Here is a 26,698-nt window from a genome sequence, read left to right as displayed (position 1 = left end):
TTTGACCCACCTCCTAGGGAAATGGAGGTATAATCAAAAATAAACAAATGGGACCTAATGAAACTTAAAAGCTTTTGCACAGCAAAGGAAACCATAAACAAGACCAAAAGACAACCCTCAGAATGGGAGAAAATATTTGCAAACGAAGCAACTGACAAAGGATTAATCTCCAAAATTTACAAGCAGCTCATGCAGCTCAATATCAAAACAAAAAACAACCCAATCCAAAAATGGGCAGAAGACCTCCATAGACATTTCTCCAAAGAAGATATACAGATTGCCAACAAACACATGAAAGGATGCTCAACATCACTTATCATTAGAGAAATGTAAATCAAAACTACAATGAGGTATCACCTCACACCGGTCAGAATGGCTATCATCAAAAAATCTACAAACAATAAATGTGGAGAAAGAGGCACTCTCTTGCACTGTTGGTGGGAACATAAATTGATACAGCTACTATGGAGAACAGTATGGAGGTTCCTTAAAAAACTAAAAACAGAACTACCATAAGACCCAGAAATCCCACTACTGGGTATATACCCTGAGAAAACCATAATTTAAAAAGAGACATGTACCACAATATTCATTGCAGCACTATTTACAATAGCCAGGACATGGAAGCAACCTAAGTGTCCATCAACAGATGAATGGATAAAGAAGATGTGGCACATATATACAATGAAATATTACTCAGCCATAAAAATAAACAAAATTGAGTTATTTGTAGTGAGGTGGATGGACCTAGCGTGTGTCATACAGAGTGAAGTAAGTCAGAAAGAGAAAAACAAATACCATATGCTAACACATATATATGGAATCTAAAAAAAAAAGAATGGTTCTGAAGAACCTAGGGGCAGACAGGAATAAAGACGCAGTCGTAGAGAATGGACTTGAGGACACGGGGAGGGGGAAGGGTAAGCTGGGACGAAGTGAGAGAGTGACATGTACTTATATATACTACCAAAATGTAAAATAGATAGCTAGTGGGAAGCAGCGCATAGCACAGAGAGATCAGCTAGGTGCTTTGTGACCACCTAGAGGAGTGGGATAGGGAGGGTGGGAGGGAGAAGCAAGAGGGAAGGGATATGGGGATATATGTACACATAGCTGATTCACGTAAAGGAATTATACTCCAATAAAGATGTTAAAAAAAATTAAAAGGAAAAGAAAATATACAAATGACCAGTAAGGAGATAAAAAGATATTCAACATTACCAGTCATTAGTGAAATGCAAATCAAAACCATAATAAGATATCTCTTCACACCCATTAGAATGGCTATTATCAAAAACACAGAAAATAACAAGTGTTGTCGAGGATGTGGAGAAATTAGAACCCTTGTGCATTTCTAGTGAGAAAGTAAAATGGGGCAGCTGCTTTGGAAAATGGGGCAGCTTCTTTGGAAAATGGTGGTGATTCCTCAAAAAATTAAACACAGAATTCCCCTATTAGGCAGCAATTCTACTTCCGGGTATATACCCAAAATAAATGAAAGCAGAGGCTTGAGTAGATATTTGTATACTTATATTCATAGCAGCATTATTCACAATAGTCAAAAAGTGGAAGCAACCCAAGTGTCCATCAATGGATTAATGGATAAACAAAATGTGATCTATACATACAATATATTATTCAGCCTTAAAATGGAAGGACATTCTGACACATGCTTCGAAATGCATGAACCTCGAAGACATTACGGTAAGTGAAATAAGTCACAAAAGGCCATGTGTTGTATGTTTCCACTTATAGGAAATATCAATGATAGGCAATTCCATAGAGACAGAAAGCAGATTAATGGTTGCCAGGGCCTGGGGTGAATGATGAGCGGGAAATACTGCTCAGAGTGACGAAAATGTTCTTGAAGTAGATAGCGCTGGTGGTTGCACAACACTGTGGTTGTACTAAATAGCACAAAATTGTATACTTAAAAATAGTGAAAATGGTAAATTTTGTCTTATGTGTATTTTATCACCAAAAACTCATATTACTAACCTGAATAGAAATTCTACAAATTATATATATATGTGTGTACGTGTATGTGTATATATATGTATATATTTCTAGTACATGTTGAAATAAATATAAAAGCATTAAAACCTAAAAGCTAAAAAAAAAAATACAATAAAATAAGAAGAGTCATGTACCACAATGTTCATTGTAGCACTATTTACAATAGCCAGGACATGGAAGCAACCTAAGTGGCTATCGACACATGAATGGATAAAGAAGATGTGGCACATATATACAATGGAATATTACCTAGCCATAAAAAGAAACGAAATTGAGTTACTTGTAGTGAGGTGGATGCACCTAGAATCTGTCATACAGAATGAAGTATGTCAGAAAGAGAAAAACAAATACCATGTGCTAATACATATATATGGCATCTAAAAAAAAAAAAAAAAGGTTCTGAAGAACCTAGGGGCAGGACAGGAATAAAGACACAGACATAGAGAATGGACTTGAGGACATGGGGAGGGGAAAGGGTAAGCTGGGACAAAGTGAGACAGTGGCATGGACATATACACACTACCAAACGTAAAATAGATAGCTAGTGGGAAGCAGCCACATAGCACAGGGAGATCAGCTCGGTGCCTTGTGACCACCTAGAGGGGTGGGATAGGGAGGGTAGGAGAGAGAGACAAGAGGGAGGGGATATGGAGATATATGTATATGTATAACTGATTCACTTTGTTATACAGCATAAAGTAACACAACAATGTAAAGTAATTATACTCCAATAAAGATGTTAAAAAAAATTCATATGTCTAGACATGGGTTTTTAAGTCTTTTCATGTCCAAGTACTTTCTTCCCCAGAAAAATGTAGCAATAATAGATTTTTTACCACTAGAAGCTTCAAAACATTTTAATGTCTACATATCAGCTGCTATTCCAAAATGATCTATAAATTGCAAGGAGAAAGCTATTACTACATCTAAGAGCAATTTTAAATCCTGGCAGTTTCCTAAGAACTTTTATTAATGTCAAATCATAGAATTGCTACTTAGAATATTCTGTTAAAAATCGTCAGCATTAATAACTGTAATTTTTTTGCGGTACGCGGGCCTCTCACTGTTGGGGCCTCTCCCGTTGCGGAGCACAGGCTCCGGACGCGCAGGCTCAGCGGCCATGGCTCACGGGCCCAGCCGCTCCGCGGCATGTGGGATCCTCCCGGACCGGGGCACGAACCCGTGTCCCCTGCATCGGCAGGCAGACTCTCAACCACTGTGCCACCAGGGAAGCCCAATAACTGTATTTTTAATAAAAATATTAGCTAGCTTAGTGTTGTATACATTAAATTAAGGGTAATTGACAGCTCAGAAAAAATAGTATAAAATGTGCTGCTTTGTTTTTAGGTGAAGCTGTGGAAAACAGCAAGCCACTACAGAATCACAACGAGCCTGATAGTTGCCTCTCTGCCCATTAGCACTACCTCTAGGGTCTGCCATTCACAATTGGAATTCGGTGTGCATGGAGGGCCCGGGTGGAAAGAATCACCCACATCTGATCCTCAAAACAGTTGAGTTTATTTATCTTAGGTTACCAATTTTAAAATACATTAACATCATCTACATTTTCTATTTTTGCTATTAGAATTGATAATTCAGAAAGAGAAAGGAGCCTCCATCTTCACCTAGGTTAAAACTCCAAATCTCACTCCAGGAAGAAAAAATAATCGACTAATATAACACTCTATCAATGAATATTTTCATGATGTCTAACAACCTTTCTGCCTTGCAGGTAGGAAGAGAGGAAGAAAGGATTCAAGATAAAATTTTACAAATAAACACCATTTGTATGGATTCACAGTAAAATATATGTGACACGTTTGGCCAATAGATTCAAAATCACTTATCAAGATGTTGTAGTATAAACAATATGTATAAATAAATATTATCTCTTAAATCTCAAATACTTCAGAGAAAGTTTGCTTCAAAAAGCCACATTAATAAGTAAAGAAGCAAACAAAGAGTAATCTAATTTACAGATTGAACAGTGAAATGATTCAATTTCAGCTTGTCTTGAAGATTTAGAAGCATATGCTTTTAAGTTTTTATCACTTACATTTAAATATTTGGCTCATGGAACAAATTCACACCTGAAAACAATATATATTATCATGTAAATATCAATATTTAAGTATATGTGTACAATTGTTAAAAATTCAGCATAGGAGGAATGTTATACATATAGATACTACTATAGTCATGTGTGTGATAAACGTTAACCATGTACTATTTCTATTATATTCATTAGAGTTAAACTGAAAGTAATGAAAATTAACAATGCTCATTTGAAAAATTCATTAACCAAACCCAGAATGAAAGTCTACTGCATGCTCAGTATAGGGAAAATAATATCCAAATTGTAGAAAGTTATTCGATATAATTTTTCAAGGTAAAAAAAACAGATTTGAAAATAAATACAAGATATATGAAAGCGAAAGTTTGCACATAAAGTCACTACTTATGTATTTGCAGAAATCAATCGTATATTTTGTTTTATTCTTTCTTTTATGACTTCTACATAAGAATCCTATTTCTCACTGATAACTAACCTTATAGTAATTTCTACCAAGGTCATCTATGCAACTTTTTCTTACCTCACACTCTAAATACAGCAAAGGCCCTAAAGAATATTACTAAAGAAAAGAACAGGAATATGAAAAAAGGAAAGGAAAGCTGAAGCAATAAAATAATTAAAAAATAATAATATTCTTAATGTGTAATATCTTCCAAAATATAAATAAAATCAAGCAAAGTCACTGTTATTAATAGATGGAATGGATAAGTTTTCTTAAAATTTCTTTATATATATATATATACGTATACATACATATGTATATATATCTTTCATAGTTTTGCTACCTGCTTGTAAAATTCCTGAACAGTATTGAATATAACAGAAATTATTTCTCTATGATAAATCTAAAAATAAAATGATTCAATCAACATAATTTATCTGAAATTTTCGTTCTTCTGCCAACTTTACACTTCGAGTTTTTACTTTTTAGTCACCTCTTCATGAAACCTCTGTTAACATAAATAGGATCTCTTCTTACATAAGTCACATAGCTTTTAATAATGTCATATTTACAATTAAGTTAAATAGCTGGAAATCAGGAAGATACAAGTGTGTTTTAGAGTAATGTCTATCTTAGTTTGAAAGGTGATACTACTTACTTCCATAAACCACATGGAAAACAGGGAACTTTCTTAGCAAATGTGAAGTTCATAGAATCTAAAACAAGTGAAATATAAATGCAGATACCAAACAATTTCCTCAGTTTTGAAATACTGGCTATCTGAATCACCAATACTAATTCAATTAAAAGGGACAATCGAAAAATGACAGCCATTTGAAAGCAAGTCAAGTAAATATATAAATACCTATTTATATATCAATTATCTGTGTGTGTGTGTGTATATATATCTTTGTGCATATATGTAAAAATGTGTATGTATACAGGTATTTATGCAACTTTTAGGTAATATTATTTCTAGGGCTACTACCTAGTATAATGTTTTTTAAATGAAATAACCAAGTTAGTGGAGACAACAGAGGTCTAGATATAATCTAAGTGTTTGTATAAAAAACGGACAATAATTCTAAGTATAGATTAATGTATACCTGTAAGTTCAAATCAATTTTCCATTATCTGCAGACGTGTGAGATACTAGGTAGATCCAACATGGCTTTGTAAAGTATAAATGCTTCCAAACCAATTAAATTTTCTCCTAGGATAAACTTAGAGGCAATGAGATAAGGAGGAAGCAATATATTTAATCTGTGGACTTCAGTGACTGTTCTGATTTTAATCAATACAATACCCATTATAAACCAAAATGACAATTTTGTGACTAAACACACCAATACCCCACTGCCTAAGAGGGGTTTGTCAGCTATACAATTATCCGAGATAATCCATGTCAATAGTAACCCCAGGAAACAACCCAAGGGATATGTAACATAAACATACTTGTAAGATTTCTGAATAATGGAACTGAGAATATGATAAGTAGATCTGTGTCCTTCCTTATTGAGATCACTTCCTAAATAGGGCCCTTCCACCACTCTCTTCCTTTACTAATTCATTTTACGTATCACTTTTTCATCTGTAATATATTTCTTACATGTCACCTATCCCTTGAATCGTTTAAAACTTCATACTGCCTAAAAAGTAAAGTTCAATGTCCTTAGACTAACATTCAAAATCTTTTACAACTTATCTCCATCTTACTTGACTTTACTCACACTGAGAATGTTCTCCCATTGCTATACCCAAATCTTTCACCATTGACCTAGTCTCTTCTCTTTTATAAATCCTTTCCAATCACACTATGATACTTCTGAACTACAGCAGCACTTACGGACTTAATCACTTAATTATAATTTAGTATTATGATTCCTAAAAATGCAATCTATGCATGTCTCTCTGAAGCATAGCAAAATTAACATTAAACTTCTGGGGAATTTCCCCTAAGTAGTCTGTACAACAGAATTTCAAAAATTAAGAAAATAGTAATAATAAATTGTCCATAAACTGCCAAGCTATTTTACATGCTGGTGTTTTTGTTTCAGGCATTTTGTGAAATAAGAGCTGTGTCATTTGCCTATTCCATTATCTAGTGAAGGTACATCATGAGATTTCATGTCACAAATGCTCCAAATCTCAAAATGGATGTTGAACACATCATATTTATTATAGTTATACCTACAATTTTAGTGAGAATGAGGAGAATACAGAATTAGTCTTAACACGTTTTGTGCCTTAAAGCCCTGTTAACGATTTAAAAGATGCTAAAGATAATTTCAAACACCAAGCAAGGTCCATTTAAAAGATTCTCAAACATTATCACAAGTTCACCTAAGAACAAATTCGTCTTCCTGTTTCAGGAATCAATAAAAACTGAGACAATATCTGCAAGATTTGGAATATTATCATGAATATGACTAGCGTTCTAGGTCAGATTCCCTGGGAAGCAGACTCTGAGTCCAAGATACTTTGCAGGAAGATTATTGAGAACAACACCCAAGAGGAGTAAAGGAAAGCACATCTGAGCAGAGGGCAAGGTTGAACTGTGATAGAAGTCAGAGGCCTTACCCTATTAATGAGGAGACTGCAAGGCAAGATTGCCTCATGAGGGTAGTCGTGCAAGGCAATGAAGAGGGTTTGGGTTCCCTCGCATTGACCATTCATTGGAGGAAGACTTCCTTAGGACAGAGACATAACCTTGATCAAGGCAACTCCTTGCCTAAGGGAAATTCCTACAGAGAAATTTGGATGTCAGCCCAAAGCAGCCACAATCGAGGCAATTGGGGGAATCAGCTCTAAAGGAGGGGAATCTGGACACTGTATAAAATACCCACCACCAACCAGTGATTTCTTTTGTGTAGGTAGAAGGAAAAGGATTTGAAAATAAAGTAATGCAAAATCAGAGTTCAGTATATATTAAGCTTAGTATACTATAGCAAAAACTCTTTAGCTGGTCTTCTTGTTATGGAGACTTCCTGTGACTTCTGGGAAACTGACCCCTGTTCCCTTCTATGTAGATCAGAAGTGATTAAGGAGGACTACTGGCCAGCTGAAGTAGTGTCCAGAATATGTCCAGATTAGGCTATGAGTTGGACTACTCCAAACATATGGACATTTGTATACAGATAGAAAGAGAGTCTGAGGATGACAATTGGTCTTCCAGAAGATATAAAGTAATCCTCACTCAATCAAATGTTATTTTCTGCACCTCTGTATCCTCTGGTTAGGAACATGAGCTCCAAATTTGAAGGTCCATTTATATTAGAAAATATTGCTCATGTCTCTGCCATGTATCCCGACTGCTCTGAGATTTTTAAAAACATATTATGCAAGTAAACTCTTCTCTTTACTTTAGTGGTATCTGAACTGGCCTATCCATCAATCTGGAAATTGTTGAGTATACTGACATTCAACACAGTGGTTGGACAGCCTTGTAGAGTATTTTTCATTACCTGAAAGCTAATAAAATCCTTCACCTTTCAGAGTAAGTTGTACTTTGCCCTTTTCTTTCATTAAAATGTTATATATTGGGGCTTCCCTGGTGACGCAGCGGTTGAGAATCCTCCTGCCAATGCAGGGGACATGGGTTTGAGCCCTGGTCCAGGAAGATCCCACATGCCAAGGAGCAACTAAGCCCGTGCACCACAACTACTGGGCCTGTGCTCTAGAGCCCGTGAGCCACAACTACTGAAGCCTGTGTGCCTAGAGCCCATGCTCCACAATGGGAGAGGCCACCACAATGAGAAGCCTGCACACCGCAACGAAGAGTAGCCCCTGCTCACCACATAGAGAAAAGCCCGTACGCAGCAACGAAGACCCAACATGGCCCAAAATAAATAAATAAATAAATTTATTTTTAAAAAAAGAATGATCGTATTTCATAGAATAATTACATATTTTTTTAAAATGTTATATATTTTACACTGATGTCTTTAATCATCTATAATTTATTAGTCATGTGGTATGTAAGAGGGGAAACGGATTTTTATAGAAGTATCTAAGAAATTAACAAAGGAACAGTTCTTAAATATTTCAGTCTCTTTTCTGTTTGTGTGAATTATCTATTTTATCACATAATCAGGTCATATATATACACCAGGAATTGTTTCTAGGCTATCTATTCTATTCTAATGACTTGTCTGACTATTCTTGTATTGAATTTACTCCTTTAAGAATATTTAAACTGTTAGATAAAAAATGAAATAGTCAGCAAACAATAAGTACTCACTAAATGGTTGTCAAATATTTCTTATTAGGGTTATTCATAGATGTTTGAAATGTTTAAGCCTGTAGTGTACAGAAATTTCTTCAGCAAAATTTCAAATTTCTTTTGCTTATGCATAAGAAAGCTATGTATAAGAAAAATTTTTATCTTTATTTTTTACCACTTTATTTTTTACCACTTTATTAAACATAGATTTCAATAATAAACAATTGCATTTAAAATGAGCTGAAAGAACAAAAAAGCAGATGGGGCAAACAAGAGATGAATCATAGTCTCATAGCAAACATATAAATAATTATAGTAGATATAAGTAGACTCAATATGCCAACTAGGGCTTCCCTGGTGGCGCAGTGGTTGAGAGTCCGCCTGCTGATGCAGGGGACACGGGTTCGTGCCCCGGTCCGGGAAGATCCCACATGCCGCGAAGCAGCTAGACCCGTGAGCCATGGCCGCTGAGCCTGTGCGTCCGGAGCCTGTGCTCCGCAACGGGAGAGGCCACGGCAGTGAGAGGCCCGCGTACCGCAAAAAAAAAAAAAAAAGCCAACTAAACAGGCAGAGAATGATAGTCTAGATAAAATGTAAGACTAAATTAATATTGTCACTTATAACTGTGTTATGTAACTAGAAGAAACATTTTTTAAAAAAAGAAACATACAAAAAGACACAAATAATTTAAAGTAAAATAATAATAAAAAAAAGATATAACTTGTAATATGAGTTGTAAAGCTTCCAATGGCTATCTAGCTTCATAAAAAACAGGACTAACAGCAAAGACTAATGAAGTAAATAATCAGTAGACTTTTTTGGAGAAAACTATGTTCATAGTAGAGATTTATGTTTCCTCCCTTTTTAAATAAGGCACCAAATAAATTGTTGAGACAAAATAATTTATTTAGAGCACTCAGAGTTTAAAGACAGGGGAACCTGAACAGATCTTCTAATTCAGGGATTGTCCTTTTTTTTTCTTTTTTCTTTTTTTTTTCTTTAGCAGTACGCGGGCCTCTCACTGCTGTGGCCTCTCCCGCTGCGGAGCACTGGCTCTGGACGCACAGGCCCAGTGGCCATGGCTCACGGGCCCAGCCGCTCCGTGGCATGTGGGATCCTCCCGGACTGGGGCACGAACCCGTGTCCCCTGCATCGGCAAGCGGACTCTCAACCATTGGGCCACCAGGGAAGCCCCTTTTCTTTATTTTAGTGACATAATATGTGGATGAAAAAAATAAATAACTACAGGACTGTGTGACTAGGAAGATACAGTTTGAAAACTCTAAGCCTCATCTATTTATTCAAAGCATAACTAGACCCAATAAAGTGATATGACTTGCTCCAAATCACAAACTTCTTAGATGCCCAGTCTGGACTATGAACATTGCACTCTGCTGTATGCAAATTCATTCTCTAACTTAGGGTTAGTTACTTAAAGTATGTTCACACAACAAGTTATCATCTAGAGAACGGAACCTTAATTTCTTTAACTAAATTTTTTTTTCTTACCTAATTTCTAGTTGACTAAATAAGGACCCTTGAAACTAACAAAAGGTAAAGTGCTCATATTCAGCACTTTCACTGAATACAATTAATGCCAGTCTATGGCAACTGAGTTTCTCCATCACACTTAATAATCATATTAGAATATGTAGTCTTACAAAATAAAGAACGTAATAGTGTTTTCTAGGCATGATGTCTGCTAGAAAAAGCAATGTAGTATTCAACTTCTCTAAAATAATAAGAATTGTCTTATTTAGATTTTTGTTTTTTATGGCTCATCAATAACCAATCTGCTGGGGCCAACAAAGAATAACAGCAAGAGCTCAGAAGCCCAACAGACTTGTGTCTGCAGTCTTGCCGAGGAACAATGTGGTACATAGTCACTGTATCAGAGAAGGCTCTGAATAGAATAAACATTTATGTTTTTAACAGGCTATAATGTAACCCTGGTCAACCATTTTTTAACTTCCCTGAATTGTCTAACTACCACCAGATCTTTTTAAAACATTAATTTTGATATAGCTTTAGAAAATCTCTAAAAATATAAGACTTAAAATAGTTCTGTATTGGTAGAATAAGCACCATTACAAATTACTAATCGATTATGATGAAGGTAGTGATAATGCAATAATGTCTTTTTAAAGAATGAATTCTTTGGTGGTTATCTGTCACACATCTATCCATTTGTCATTTAAACATCCAAAAAATCCAATACTGTCATTAAATTGAAAGTGACACTAAAGTGAAAATACATATATATTTCTATCATATTACTATACGAAATGGTATTAAAATGCTAAAATGGGTATTGATTTGAATTTTAACCAGCACTATTCTTATTTCTTTATGTACATTATGATATTTAAACCTTACAAAAATCCAAATGGTACCCACAGTTATCACCCTCTTTTCATAGTCTGTAAAACCAAGGAACAAAGTAAATATACAACCACCAAGTAGTGAGCCAGAAATCAAACCCCAGCAGTGGTATAAAAGGGATGGAAATCTCAGTATATCCACAGTAAGCTAAAGGAAGCTATAGGATTCTTATTCCTTCAAGAAAGTTTGATTTAAAAAAATAAAAAACACTCCTTCATATTTTCCATATTTGATTAAATTCCCTTTGCTTCTTTTGTAATGCAAAGAAACCATACATGAAAGATTTCCATTTTCTCACCAATTACATATTAATGCCTGCCACTTTCTCTTAATACTCTACTAGGGCCTTTATTATTATTTGTTTGAATATTTTATCAATCTAAAGCAATAAAGAGAAATAAGCTGATCTTAACATTCAACTCTAGGTCTACGTTACAATGCTGAACGCTAGTCACGATTACAATTGCACTGTCCGACTTCATTTGTTCAAGTTAATAGAAGGAGAATAATAAAATGTCTAAGAGGAGTTTTTCCACAGAGTTAAAAGATGAGTATAAGGATGTGCCATATTCTTTTGGAATATCTCTGTAGAATAATTAAAACTGCCATTGAATGACTCTAGGACGCAGGACATCTGTGACAGAGAATTCAATTATATTATCTAATGCTTACTGTCACTTGTACATTAGATGAATGTCAAAACCAAATATTCAGGGCTGCTGTTAGCCTATAGGGTAACTCTGTGCAAATTCATTCAAAAACGACGCCCGATCTGTGCATACTCAGCCCATACTAGAGCATATACCTTGGAAAGTAAAGCAGAGTCTGCGTTTCAGGCTTTATTTGTCTCCTTGACTTGTACAGTACACAAACCATACATCATACATGACAACTTTGTAAGTATCAGCAAGCAATGCATATGAAAAAGTTGTCCAGTGTACCCATGAATAGTTGAAAGGTACATTTCTACCTCGACATGTCTTTTCTGTCTGAGAAATACACACATTTTATCCAATTTGATATAAATAAAACACTCAAAAATGCAAAAAAAAAAAAGTTGTCCAAAATATCATGCAATTAAATATTTTGTTTATTGGCTTTGAAAATTGTACTGCTATAAGAAAAATCAAATGGAACACCAGCAGAGAGAAAGAGAAAAAAAAATAACATTATTCTATAGGTTTTCAAATCTTTTCTTTTTGTTTCATTTAGGGAAAGTAAAAGCAGCTTATCAGTTCATACACCATTATTCTTAGCACACTATACACTCTACAGATTATAAATACCTGTAGTAAAAGACTCCAAAAGACTGGAAAAACAATAGATTATTTTTTCCCTACAGGTACATTATACTCTGGCCTGACACATTCAAACAAAATTACTCCAAATTCTAAAACAATTTATCAAGGGGTCTCACTAAATATTTATCAAGATGAGTTAAGATTCTAGGTCTAACGAAAAACTTAAGTAACTAAATATATTTCCAATTTCAACCTCCCTACAACCTTCAATGCCATTCTTGCCCTTTAAAGCTGCTAATGAAATGCATTTGAATGACATTTCAACTTAATTATTTGACGTTCACAGGATGTAAAGTGTAACACTGATAAAATGATGCATATGCTGAGAAGTGTTCTAAGCACTTTTCATATTTTCTCATTTAAACCTAACAATAATCTATGAAGTACTTTTATTATTTTCATTCCACAAATAAGGACAGAAACTGAAGCACAGACAGGTAAAATCACTTCCCTAAAATTCCCAGAGAGGCTCGTCCTTAACAGCTAGGTTGCTTAGAATTATTTCCCCAAGTCTCTTATCTCTCACTATTTTCCCTGTGTCCACTTCTCCTTAATAGGTATATTTTCAGCTTTGTAGCAGCAAACCATTTGCTAGAAAATACATTTTTTGTTCTAGGCGAGGCCTACAAGCAATTAAATAAATATACACCTGGCTGCCAACAACTGAGAAGGAAGCAGGGGAAGATTTTATCAGCACACTATTACTGATTTCAACCAATGTGTATTACTGCTCTGTTCCTGCCACGGAGGAAAATTCTGGGGATTTCATGGAAACAAGATTGCCTTTGCCTTTATATAAATCTTCTCTGACTTTTGGTATTCTCATCTATATTTTCTCCAACTACCCTAGCCAGGGCATCCGGAATACATCTTTTCCTACGGGCAGTGTTATCAGCATTAAGCCTGGCATAGGGCCTAGATTTTCTTCCAAGATGCAGAACGTACAAACATGAAAGGAAATTCCACATAGAAGTGGCTTTTTTAATAATTTGTCAGTTGTCAATCCTGTATCATAGGTTCAAGAAACCTAATCTAAACTGTTTGTTCTAAGGATACAGGGATTACTGAGGGGAGGAAAAAAAAAAAAAAAAACAACTATGATACCTGGTTCATGATTAGCTTGTAACCATGGTATGGCCTGTGGCAACACAGGCCACGCTGGGTTGGTTGAAAGCCAGTAATGGATTATAAAAAACAAAGTGCAAGTTCAGTGAATTGAGAAATACTGACCCAACGGGACATCAATAATAAGAGATCAAACTACAAATGTAAATGATATACAGAATGCAAGAATCACCATAAAGTAAGATCTAGTGCCAAGACCAAGATCCCTGGAATTTATTAGAAGATTACAAAAGAGACAAACATCAGGGATCCAGGCATACAACAAACTGGAGTAAGGGAACAAAAAGCAGGTTTAGGCAAACTGAGCTTAAATCAGAGGCTGCGTTCACATATCAAGACAAAAGCCACTTACTGAATTTGGTGCCTAGAGAGGATGGGGGAGGCGTCCATACACCAATCCAAAGGTTTGGAAAGGAGACAAGGCTAAGGATTCAAGAATTGATAACCTAGGAAAACAGAATCAAAGGCTTACGACCAGAGACAAAGCTCCAGTATTCCTAAAAACTGTTCATCTGAAAGAATTAATCACATTAAAGTAACAGATACACCAAGTGATAAGCAATGCAAATGTGCCCTCTTAAACAGGATGTCATTCCACCCCGAAATGTTATGATTATTAAATGCATAAAACAGATCTGATACTGTGAACAAAGTGCCTATTTATTCCAGCAAATAGAGTCCCTTTGCCTATACTACATAATATAAAATAAATTTCTGTCACTGTTTTTCATCTAATAGCACACACTGATTCAAGAATCAGAATCAAATACGTCTGCAATGTACTTAAAGTGACACCCAAGGAGAATGAAACCATCTAAATCTAGTGTTAGTTAATTAATAAGTTTTTCATATAAAATCTCACATAATTTATAGTGCAATTTGTCCTTGTACCTATGATCACACTCACTGAGTAACAACAAAAGGATTTCATATTGGAAGTTAGTTATGGCTTATATCCATCCTGTTTTTCCTTTGAAATATTGATCTGTGGTCTTTCAGTGAGGAATACAGAGTATAGAGGGCCAAAATGTGTGAATGAGTTTTTACATTGCTTACACACCATTGGTCTAGAGAAGGAAAACCATGATCACATAAGTGTACAAAACATGATCAGCAATATCTTCAAATTTAAAGAAATATTTTTAAATAACAGAATGAGACAGAAAGAGTATGAGCCATTGAATATCAGGGGAAGAGCATTCCAGGCAAGTGGGAACTGCAAATGCAAAATCCTGCTGTGTTCAACATTCAGCAAGAAAATTACAAGACTAGAAAGGAGTGAGCAGGTGGGAGTACAATAGGAGACAAGCTGAATGGCTGCGAGGTGTCAGGCCTGTGGCTCTGAAGTGGGAGAGCCGAGTTCAGGACATTGGTCCGCCAGAGACCTCCCAGCTCCACGTAATATCAAACAGTGAAGTTCTCCCAGAGATCTCCAACTAAACACTAAAACCCAGCTCCACTGAATGACCAGCAAGTTCCACTGATGGACACCCTATGCCAAACAACTAACAAGACAGGAACACAACCCCACACATTAGCAGAGAGGCTGCCTACAATCATAATAAGGTCACAGAAACCCCAAAACACACCACCAGACATGGTCATGCCAACCAGAAAGACAAGATCCAGGGTCATCCACTAGAACACAGGCACAAGTCCCCTCCACCAGGAAGCCTAAACAACCCACTGAACCAAGCTTAGCCACTGGGGGCAGACACCAAAAACAATGGGAACAACAAACCCGCAGCCTGCAAAAAGGAGACCCCAAACACAGTAAATTAAGCTAACTGAGAAGACAGAGAAACACACAGCAGATGAAGAAGCAAGGCAAAAACCACCAGACCAAACAAATGAAGAGGAAATAGGCAGTCTACATGAAAAAGAATTCAGAATAATGAGAGTAAAAATGACCCAAAATCCTGGAAACAGAATGGAGAAAATGCAAGAAATGTTTAACGAGCACCTACAAGAACTAAAGAGCAAACAAACAATGATGAACAACACAATAAATGAAATTTAAAATTCTCTAGAAGGAATCAAAGTCACAATAAATGAGGCACAAGAACACATAAGTGACCTGGAAGATAAAATAGTGGAAACAACTACCACAGAGCAGAATAAAGAAAGAAGAATGAAAACAATTGAGGACACTCTCAGAGACCTCTGGGACAACATTAAATGCACCAACATTTGAATTATAGGAGTCCCAGAAGAAAAAGAAAGGGACTGAGAAAATATTTGAAGAGATTATAGTTGAAAACTTCCCTAATATGGGAAAGGAAATAGTTAATCAAGTCCAGGAAGCACAGAGAGTCCCACAGAGGATAAATCCAAGAAGAAACACACCAAGACACATATTAATCAAACCATCAAAAATTAAATATAAAGAAAAAATATAAAAAGCAGAAAGGGAAAAATAACATACAAGGGAATCCCCATAAGGTTAACACCTGATTTTTCAGTAGAAACACTGCAAGCCAAAAGGGAGTGGCAGGATATACTTAAGAGGATAAAAGGGACAAACCTACAATCAAGATTCCGCTAGGCAGCAATGATCTCACTCAGATTCGACAGAGATATTAAAACCCTTACAGACAAGGAAAAGTTAAGAGAATTCAGCACCACCAAACCAGCTTTATAAAAAATGCTAAAGGAAATTCTCTAGGCAGGAAACACAAGAGAAGGAAAAGACCTACAATAACAAACTGGAAACATTAAGAAAATAGTAATAGGAACATAAATATCGATAACTACCTTAAATGTAAATGTATTATGTGCTCCAACCAAAAGACATAGACTGGCTAAATGGATACAAAAGCAAGACCTATATATATGCTGTCTACAAGAGACCCACTTCAGACCTACAGACACATACAGACTGAAAGTGAGGGGATGGAAAAGGATATTCTATGCAATGGAAATCAAAAGAAAGCTGGAGTAGCAATTCTCATATCAGACAAAATAGACTTTCAAATAAAGACTACTACAAGAGACAAAGAAGGACACTACATAATGATCAAGGGATCAATCCAAGAAGAAGATATAAAAATCTTTACTATTTATGCACCCAACTTAGGAGCACCTCAATTTTTAAGGCAAATGCTAACAGCCATTAAAGGGAAAATAGACAGTAACACAATCATAGTAGGGGACTTTAACATCCCACTTTCACCAATGGACAGATCAACCAAAATGAAAACAAATAAGGAAACACAAGCTTTAAATGACACATTAAAAAAGATGGACTTAATTGATATATATAGGACATTCCATCCAAAAACAACAGAATACTCTTTCTTCTCAAGTGCTCATGGAACATTCTCCAGAATAGATAATATCTTGGGTCACAAATCAAGGTTTGGTAAATTTAAGGAAATTCAAATCACACCAAGTATCTTTTCCAACCACAATGCCATGAGACTAGATATCAATTACAGGGAAAAATCTGTGAAAAATACAAACACATGGAGGCTAAACAATACACTGCTAAATGACCAAGAGATAACTGAAGAAATCAAAGAGGAAATCAAAAATACCTAAAAACAAAATGACAATGAATACACAATGACGCAAAACCTATAGGATGCAGCAAAGCAGTTCTAACAGGGAAGTTTACAGCAATACAATCCTCCATCAACAAACAAGAAAAATCTCAAATAAACAACCTAACCTTACACCTAAAGCAATTAGAGAGAAAAGAACAAAAAAACCCCAAAGTTAACAGAAGGAAAGAAATCATAAAGATCAGATCAGAAATAAATGAAAAAGAAATGAAGAAAACAATAGCAAAGATCAATAAAACTAAAGCCTGGTTATTTGAGAAGGTAAACAAAATTGATAAACGATTAGCCAGCCTCATCAAGAAAAAAAGGGAGAAGACTCAAATCAATAGAATTAGAAATAAAAAAAGGAGAAGTAACAACTGACACTGCAGAAATACAAAGGATCATGACAGATTACTACAAGCAACTACATGCCAGTAAAATGGACAACCTGGAAGAAATGGACACATTCTTAGAAAAGCACAACCTTCTGAGACTGAACCAGGAAGAAATAGAAAACATAAACAGAAAAATCACAAGAACTGAAATTGAGACTGTGATTAAAAATCTTCCAACAAACAAAAGCCCAGGACCAGATGGCTTCACAGGCAAATTCTATCAAAAATTTAGAGAAGAGCTAACACTATCCTTCTCAAACTCTTCCAAAATATAGCAGAGGGAGGAGCATTTCCAAACTCATTCTATGAGGCAACCATCACCCCGCTACCAAAACCAGACAAAGATGTCACATAGAAAGAAAACTACAGGCCAATATCACTGATGAACACAGATGCAAAAATCCTCAAAAAAATACTAGCAAACAGGGCTTCCCTGGTGGTGCAGTGGTTGAGAGTCCACCTGCCGATGCAGGGGACACGGGTTCCTGCCCCAGTCCAAGAAGATCCCACATGCCGCGGAGCAGTTAGGCCAGTGAGCCATGGCCGCTGAGCCTGCGCATCCGAAGCCTGTGCTCCGCAACACGAGAGGCCAAAACAGTGAGAGGCCCAAGTACTGCAAAAAAAAAAAAAAAATACTAGCAAACAAAACCCAGCAGCACATTAAAAGGATCATACACCATGATGAAGTGGGGTTTATCCCAGGAATGCAAGGATTCTTCAATATACGTAAATCAGTCAAGGTGATACACCATATTAACGAACTGAAGGAGAAAAATCATATGATCATCTCAACAGATGCAGAAAAAGCTTTCAACAAAATTCAGCACCCATTTATGATAAAAACTCTCTGGAAAGTAGGCATAGAGGGAACTTACCTCAACATAATAAAGGCCATATACGACAAACCCACAGCCAACATTGTTCTCAACCATTGAGAACATTATCAACTGAAACCATTTCCTCTAACTACAGGAACAAGACAAGGTTGCCCACTCTCACCACTATTATTCGACATAGTTTTGGAAGTTTTAGCCACAGCCATTAGAGAAGAAAAAGAAATAAAAAAATCAAAATGGAAAAAAAGAAATAAAGCTGTCATGTTTGCAGATGACATGATACTATACCTGAATCCTAAAGAAGCTACCAGAAAACTACTACAGCTAATCAATGAATTTGGTAAAGCAGCAGAATACAAAACTACTGCACAGAAATCTCTTGCATTTCTGTACACTAATGATGAAAAATCTGAAAGAGAAATTAAGGAAACACTCCCATTTATCATTGCAACCAAAAGAATAAAATATGCAGGAATAAACCCACCTAAGGAGACAAAAGACCTGTATGCAGAAAACTATAAGACACTGATGAAAGAAATTAAAGATGATACAAACAGATGGAGAGATATACCATGCTCTTGGATTGGAAGAATCAACATTCTGAAAATGACTCTACTACTCAAAGCAATCTACAGATTCAATGCAATCCCTATCAAACTACCAATGGCATTTTTCACAGGACTAGAACAAAAAGTTTCACAATTTGTATGGAAACTCAAACGACCCCGAATAGCCAAAGCAATACTGAGAAATAAAAACGGAGCTGGAGGAATCAGGCTCCTGGACTTCAGACTATACTACAAAGCTACAGTAATCAAGACAGTATGGTACTGGCACAAACACAGAAATATAGGTCAATGGAACAGGATATAAAGCCCAGAGATAAACCCATGCACATAAGGTCACCTTATTTTTGATAAAGGAGGCAGGAATATATAATGGAGAAAAGACAGCCTCTTCAAGAAGTGGTGCTGGGAAAACTGGACAGGTACATTTAAAAGTATGAGATTAGAACACTCCCTAACACCATACACAAAAATAAGCCCAAAATGGATTAAAGACCTAAATGTAAGGCCAGAAACTATCAAACTCTTAGAGGAAAACATAGGCAGAACACTCTATGACATAAATCACAGCAAGATCCGTTTTGACCCACCTCCTAGAGAAATGGAAATAAAAACAAAAATAAACAAATGGGGCCTAGTGAAACTTAAAAGCTTTTGCACAGCAAAGGAAAACATAAACAAGATGAAAAGATAACCCTCAGAATGGGAGAAAAAAATTGCAAATGAAGCAACTAACAAAGGATTAATCTCCAAAATTTACAAGCAGCTCATGCAGCTCAATATCAAAACAACAAACAACCCAATCCAAAAATGGGCAGAAGACCTCCATAGACATTTCTCCAAAGAAGATATACAAATTGCCAACAAACACATGAAAGGATGCTCAACATCACTAACCATTAGAGAAATGCATATCAAAACTATAATGAGGTATCACCCCACACCAATCAGAATGGCCATCATCAAAAATTCTCCAAACAATAACTGCTGGAGACGGTGTGGAGCGAAGGGAACCCACTTGCACTGTTGGCGCGAATGTAAATTGATACAGCCACTATGGAGAACAGTATGGTGGTTCCTTAAAAAACTAAAAATAGAACTACCATACGACCCAGCAATCCCACTCCTGGGCATATACCCTGAGAAAACCATAATTCAAAAAGAGTCATGCACCCCAATGTTCACTGCAGCTCTATTTACAATAGCCAGGACATGGAAGCAACCTAAGTGTCCATCAACAGATGAATGGATAAAGAAGATGTGGCACATATATACCATGCAATATTAGTCAGCCATAAAAGAAAACGAAACTGAGTTATTTGCAGTTAGGTGGATGGACCTAGAGTCTGTCATACAGAGTGAAGTAAGTCAGAAAGAGAAAAACAAATACCGCATGCTAACACATATATATGGAATCTAAAAAAAGAAATGGTTCTGAAGAACCTAGGGTCTGGATAGGAATAAAGACACAGACGTAGAAAATGGACTTGAGGACATGGGGAGGGGGAAGGGTAAGCTGGGACTAAGTGAGAGAGTGGCATGGACATATATACACTACCAAATGTAAAATCGATAGCTAGTGGGAAGCAGCCACATAGCACAGGGAGATCAGCTCGGTGCTTTGTGACCACCTAGAGGGGTGGGATAGCGAGGGTAGCGGGGAGTTGCAAGAGGGAGGAGATATGGGGATATATGTGTATGTATGGCTGATTCACTTTGTTATAAGCAGAAACTAACAGCATTGTAAAGCAATTATACTCCAATAAAGATGTTAAAAAAAAATAACAATGAAATGTTGGCCAGTTTATATGCTAAGATTATTTGGACTTTTTAAGGGTCTTTCTTAGAAAAGAAAATAATCATAAAAAAATTGAACAGTGATAAGTAACATCCTTGTTAAACATAAAATAACACAGTCCCAACTGCTTTAAAAGGAAAAAAAATAACAAATTTTAAGTAAGATTAAATAACATGTACTGAAATATCCTTTAGAACATGAGTTCCTGTAAATCTTCATTTAATATCTAAAAATAAATGGAGTATTTGTAAAGATTGTAACTGTGTATGTTGCAATGGGATTTGGAAAATTACTTCGTTTGCTGGTAAACAGACTGTGTTGCATAAAACAAAGACTAAGTGGCCTTTAGTTGAGAAAACTACATGACTTCATTCGTATAAAACTGGCTGAATTTGGCAAGAAAGGGGTCAGAAACAGTGCACTAGATTTAGAACAAAATGGTTTTGTATCAGAATCTTTTAACTTCTGTTTAAAATGCTGTACAGTTCATTTTGTGTTTCCAAGATACACTATATTAAACGTAATTTAGGGCAAAAATGAATTCAAACTGAACAATGCCCCATAGCCATGAGTGCCTTGAATAAGAATATTTTACATTTCCTTTCTCTTTCTGGCCAATAAAAAAAAATTCCCTTGCTTTGGAGTGGAGAACTAAAATAAGAAATATATGGTTATGTTGTATTTTTTGAAGTATGAATTATTAAGATGCATAAGCATGTTTTGACTTCAAGGAACCCAGATGTAAGCTTAAGTACTTAATAAACTTGAGACAAATTCATTATGCTTTCTTCACCTCCTAAACTCTCCTGCTTTCTGTATTAAACTGGTATTATGACCCACCCAATGTTCAAGATGAACATCTAAGTAACCCTCCTCTCCTTTAAAACCCACACTCAATGGAATACTAATTTCTTTGATTTCTCACATTTGCCTCATCCCACTCTTATTCCCCATCCCAGCCCTAGCATGATATTTTCTCTGAGGTTATTGGAAGTGGGTCCTAAATGATCTCCATGACCAGTTCTTCTCCCTCTCCAATCCAGCATTTACAGTGCCATAAATATGACTGTGTCATCTCTCCGCTTAAAAGGATCCAATGGCTCTCTTTGACCTATTCCAGCCTCTTTTTAAGCCTAACCTCTTGTCATTTTTCTCCCATGTGTCTGATAACTCTGCTTCATCAGCTCTTACTTTTCCTCGCACAACGCACTAGTCATTCCTCCAAAATATGTCTAAAATTCTCCCCTTTACTTGTAATATCTTTCCTATACTCAGGTTTATGCTTCAAGGTTCAACTCAGATATACCTCTTTCTGTGAAATAACCAACTGTATCTGTTTCTCAAATACTTTATTTGAACTAGCATTATAGCTATCATCAAAGGATTTTTGTTAATACCTAGTGTTCTATTTTAAACAGGGACAGGGACTGCTTTTCATCTTCCAGGCACTCAGTACACTCACCCACTAAGTGATCTAAATATTTTCTCAAACTCAAAAAAATCGAATTAATATGGTGTACAGTTGGGTAATACTTTATAAGGAATAAAATAAAATATTTAGTTTTTATGAAGAAAGCTATTTACTCCGTGCAATTCAAATTATTCCCTTAGTTGAAACCACTATTCCTAATTTTCACTGTATACCATAAAAATATTCTCAACTTTTAAGCAAGAGTTTTATGAACATCATTGTGAACCATACTATCTAGTCAAAAATGAAAGCATATTCAAACAATATATTCATAATCAGAATCAATATGATTCCAGTAAAAATAGTACTTCATGTGAACTTAGAGCTTTAAAATTATCTATATCTTAATAGCCAAGCTTAGAATTTGGATGAAGCATGGTCAATTCAATGAATGTTTATTCATTGAACATCTACAACAGAAAGGAGAACACTCAGCCAGGCATGGTCAGTTTGTTCATGGGAGAGATTACCTCCCATTGGAAAAGTTATCTAAACAGAATGAATGAAGGGTAGAATTCAGAAAGGCAGTTAATAAGGGGGTGGGGAGAACAGAACATTCCAGGGAGATAAAAGAGCCATGAACAAGGACTTGGACACATTGATAAGTAATGAAAAGTTGTCCAGCTTATTGTAGTTTATGATTTGTGAAGATTTCTGGATGTAACCAATATTTGTTGGCATGCAATAATGTAAGATAGTGAATACCAAGATGGAAATATGGCAAGTGTGCCCTCTCTAATTCTTTTTGAAAATGTGCAGGCAATGAAGACTGTTAAGAGCATAAAGAGAATCTTTTCAATAATTTCAGAAAGATTATTCAGCAGTAACATGTAGGAGTAATTTGTAGGGCTACTTGTAGGCTTTAGAACATGCTGAATAGCAATAACATTTAAAAGAATGTTATATATCTGAGAGATACTGTAGATATAGAACAATGAAGGAAACTAGGGGACAAGATAAAAATCAACATTACATGCCTCCTGCTTGTAGATAGCAACTGAAGTGAGAATAGAGACAAAAACAATGTTGTCAGTCTGAGTATTTAAAAGGATAATGATGATTTAACCAAGAAGAATCTGGGGTAAATATTGGTAGAAAGATGATGATATTTCCAGAGTATTTTCAGGCAGAGGCATTGATCAGACATCTGGAGATATAGATTAGAAGTCAGAAGAAAGAGAGGGATGGGATTATAGATATCAATTTAAGAAGTATCTACAAAGAGATGAAAATTGATGGAGGAAGAATGCATCAGTTTAGCAAGAAAAAGTACAAAAAGAAGAGGAATAACAGGAAAAAAATAAAGTTTAGTCACTCTACATGCTCTCAAAGAGACATGAATTCACACATTGGTTCTGTCATTTATAGTTGCACAATACTGTACAAATAATTTAACTTAGAATGTTGTCTTAGAATGTTGTGATGATCAACTGACATAATGTTTAAATTAATTAGCACATGACTTATTATATAGTAGGACCGCAGTAAATTAACTGTAATTTTATCAGTATTTTTGTTGTTGTTGCTACTGTTGTTATCATCATCATCATCTCCACTACTTATTAGGTGAAAAAAGAGAAAAGTCAAGGAACAGTGAGAATCAGGACAACTCAGAACAACAGAAATCATGATAGGAAAAATGAGTGGGACATCATGGGTCAACAATACATTGTGATACATTATATGTATTTCTATCTCAAATTTTCAAGTAGCAACTCAACTTCTACCATCTGCAGATGTTAACCTCTTATGAAATCATCCTGTCATGCTCTCTTCAGAAAAGCCACTCACAAACTATAAGGAATCTACTGACATGGCTAATACATCTGAGAAGTCCCTTGAGACAACAGATGGTGTTTTATAAATAGGATTTGAATCACCTGTTACATGCCTTGACCCACCCAATTATAATCCCTTCTTCTAAACTTTGTCAGTTTCCAAATGAAGTGTGAAAAAATATTCTAAATGCAAGAACCATAAACTTTATATTATAAGAAATATTGGGCAGATACATCATTGATGGAAATAGCTGGTTGCAATAATTTTATTGCATATGACAGGCATACATATTAAATCAATGTGTGTACATATCCATGTATAGTGCACATGTAAAACAGGTGTTGCAATAGATAAAAAGGGGTGGGAGATATAGGATGAATGTAGGAAGAAAAAGAAAAAGTAGAATATTTTTTCTGAAATGTATCCTTCTAAGGATCATCTTCTAAAGATAAAAAGGAAACCTGTTTAAAAATAAAAATTCAGCCAATATGATATTTATATGTTTCCTTCAGAAGAAAAATGTCACCTCTTATTTATAAGGGGAGGGGGGTCACTCTCAAGAATTACTTGAGACCAAATCTTGACAGAAGTTTAAGCTAAGAAAAAGTTGCTCTATCAAGTACTGTCCCCTTCAACCTCCTAGGGTCTGTTTTACTCATTCAATAATTTCGAAGTACAGTGACCTGAGAGTTAACACATCTCAGGCAGATTTACAGAGAACCTTCCTTATCAAATGAAGTCCAAATCAGGAAGCTAGAATTGAAGAGAATACTACAACATAATGATGTTTTCACAAGTACCTTAAATTGGCACTCACTATCATTTATTTAGATTAATAGCTTTCTCCTGGTTTCTCTTTCCTTCAACTTAAAACCCAGTGATAGAGAATAACATATAATCTGTAGGTCCCATCTTAGGGTATTAGCATTGTATGTTTTTGCTTAGTTAATTGATTAATTAATTAATTAATCTAATATTTACTACGTTCCAGGTACTATGATGATGCTGGCGACACAGCAGTGAAGACAGACAAGTAACCTATGGAGCCTAGTCTATGTATCAACTAGACAAAAATGCCACTAAATAAGTAAATAAGTAAGTTCATTTCTGATGATACTTAGTACTAGGAAGGAAATGAAATAGGCTAATGTGAAGGAGAGTGATAGGGTGTCTCAGATACTTACAGTTTTATATTTTTGTATGCATTTTAGCATGCAAATTCTTAAAAAGGGTATTAAAATATTCATATCTTCTTTCACTCTGTCATATTCATATTCATCATCTCACTGAGGGTACATCTGCCTTATCACTCCATCAAAAAATGCTTAAACACTATATATTGAGAAACACAACACTGAGTATAAGGAATTCCAAGAAGTACAAAATGTGCAGACAGCCCTGGTGGAGTTTTCCAGGTAGCTAGGGAAAACAAGGTACATAGGCCTGAGAAGTCAATAATGTAAATCTGTTACTAATGTTAACCATTTGTTTGGATTAAGTTCCAAGTGTGGATGGGTTTCAAAAGAATTCAGAGAAAAAATATCATTGATGTCCAGTGAAGGAGAATAGGATTTGATCTGGACCTTGAAGTGAGGAAAGGGAGGGAGGAGGACAAAGAAAACTGTAAGCAGAGAAAAGAGGATGAACTAAGTATGGAAGAAGTCTGTCGGAGGTGGGGCTTATAGAGAAGAAGAAACTTGTACTGAAAGGGAAGTTTACTTAAGGAGAAACTTGTTCATGGATTTTTATCTGTATTCATCAAGTAATTCAATTATTTCTAAGGAGAATGGCATGATGAAAATGATATTTTACAAATGAGATTCTGAGACCAGTACGCACTTTTAAAAGGAAGATGACAGGAAATTTACAAATAGAAGGTGACAGGTTTAACATAAACACAGCTGCGGTAAGAAAGTACATATATAAAACTGTTACAGATCCAATAGACAAGACATCATGACTGACGAGGTGAGGAGGTAAAGAGCATGGAAAAAGGGAGTTGTCAAATTTATTATCATTGCCAGGAAACAAACGCAAAGTGTCTGCCTCACTGCCAGTAATATTATGGTGTATTAAAGACTACTGTTGAATAAACTTAGCAGTCACAAAAATGCAATGGATAGTTTTGAGGATGTGTTTACATTTTTAACATAACCCCTAAAGATTTATAAAGTATCCATTACATTGCATATGTTTTATATGAGAGTATACTCACCTTTTCAAATCAATGAATAAAATTATAAATTATAATATAATATATAATATAATATAATTATTTAATTATAAACATACTGAATTTTTGGTTTTAGATCAATGGTGTAACAGTCATTATACTCTTTACCTCAAATATGTTTTTTCTATATTCATATACAACATTTTTATAAATTCACCTTCTGTCTTCCCACTTTTAGGTTCCTATCGACATTATTTAATCCAGTATTACTTGTGATCTTTAGATATTTATGCATTAACAAGAAACAAAGTTGGTCAGTGCTGAAGGTCTATCAAGTTCAAGGCCCCTGGAAATTTCAGGCAAGCCCACGTTTTCTCTGAACTTATATGCTGACCAATCCCAAATGTTTGTCTCCAGCCTAGACCTCTCTCTTCAATGACAAATATTACAAATTCAAAAGCATTATTCTAACAGTCTTTCATACGGACAACGGCTTTGGTTCCACCCTGCATTTTATATGAGGTGTTAATTTTCTCATCTATAAACTTTACCACTAGAGTTTCAGAAGACTGG

The 26,698-nt window shown here is 35.5% G+C and overlaps 1 protein-coding gene across 8 annotated transcripts in view; it reads right to left on the bottom strand.

The window, feature by feature from the left end:
• The window catches only part of ADGRL3 (adhesion G protein-coupled receptor L3), an 860,202-nt gene that overhangs the window by 609,808 nt on the left and 223,696 nt on the right, over nucleotides 1-26,698 (bottom strand). Inside the window, exon 1 of one of the 8 annotated variants that reach the window (XM_082838917.1) lies at nucleotides 13,915-13,998. The exons of the other annotated variants lie outside the window; for them this stretch is intronic. The gene's annotated coding sequence lies outside the window, so the exon portion shown is untranslated. Of the gene's footprint in view, nucleotides 1-13,914; nucleotides 13,999-26,698 lie in introns of those variants that run through there. 8 annotated transcript variants of the gene reach the window in all.

This window comes from Leucopleurus acutus (genome assembly GCF_964270905.1).
Source record: "Leucopleurus acutus genome assembly, chromosome: 4".
Classification (NCBI taxonomy): Eukaryota; Metazoa; Chordata; class Mammalia; order Artiodactyla; family Delphinidae; genus Leucopleurus; species Leucopleurus acutus.
The sequence above is the reverse complement of the archived record's forward strand: the minus strand, read 5'-3'. Positions and strand labels throughout refer to the sequence as shown.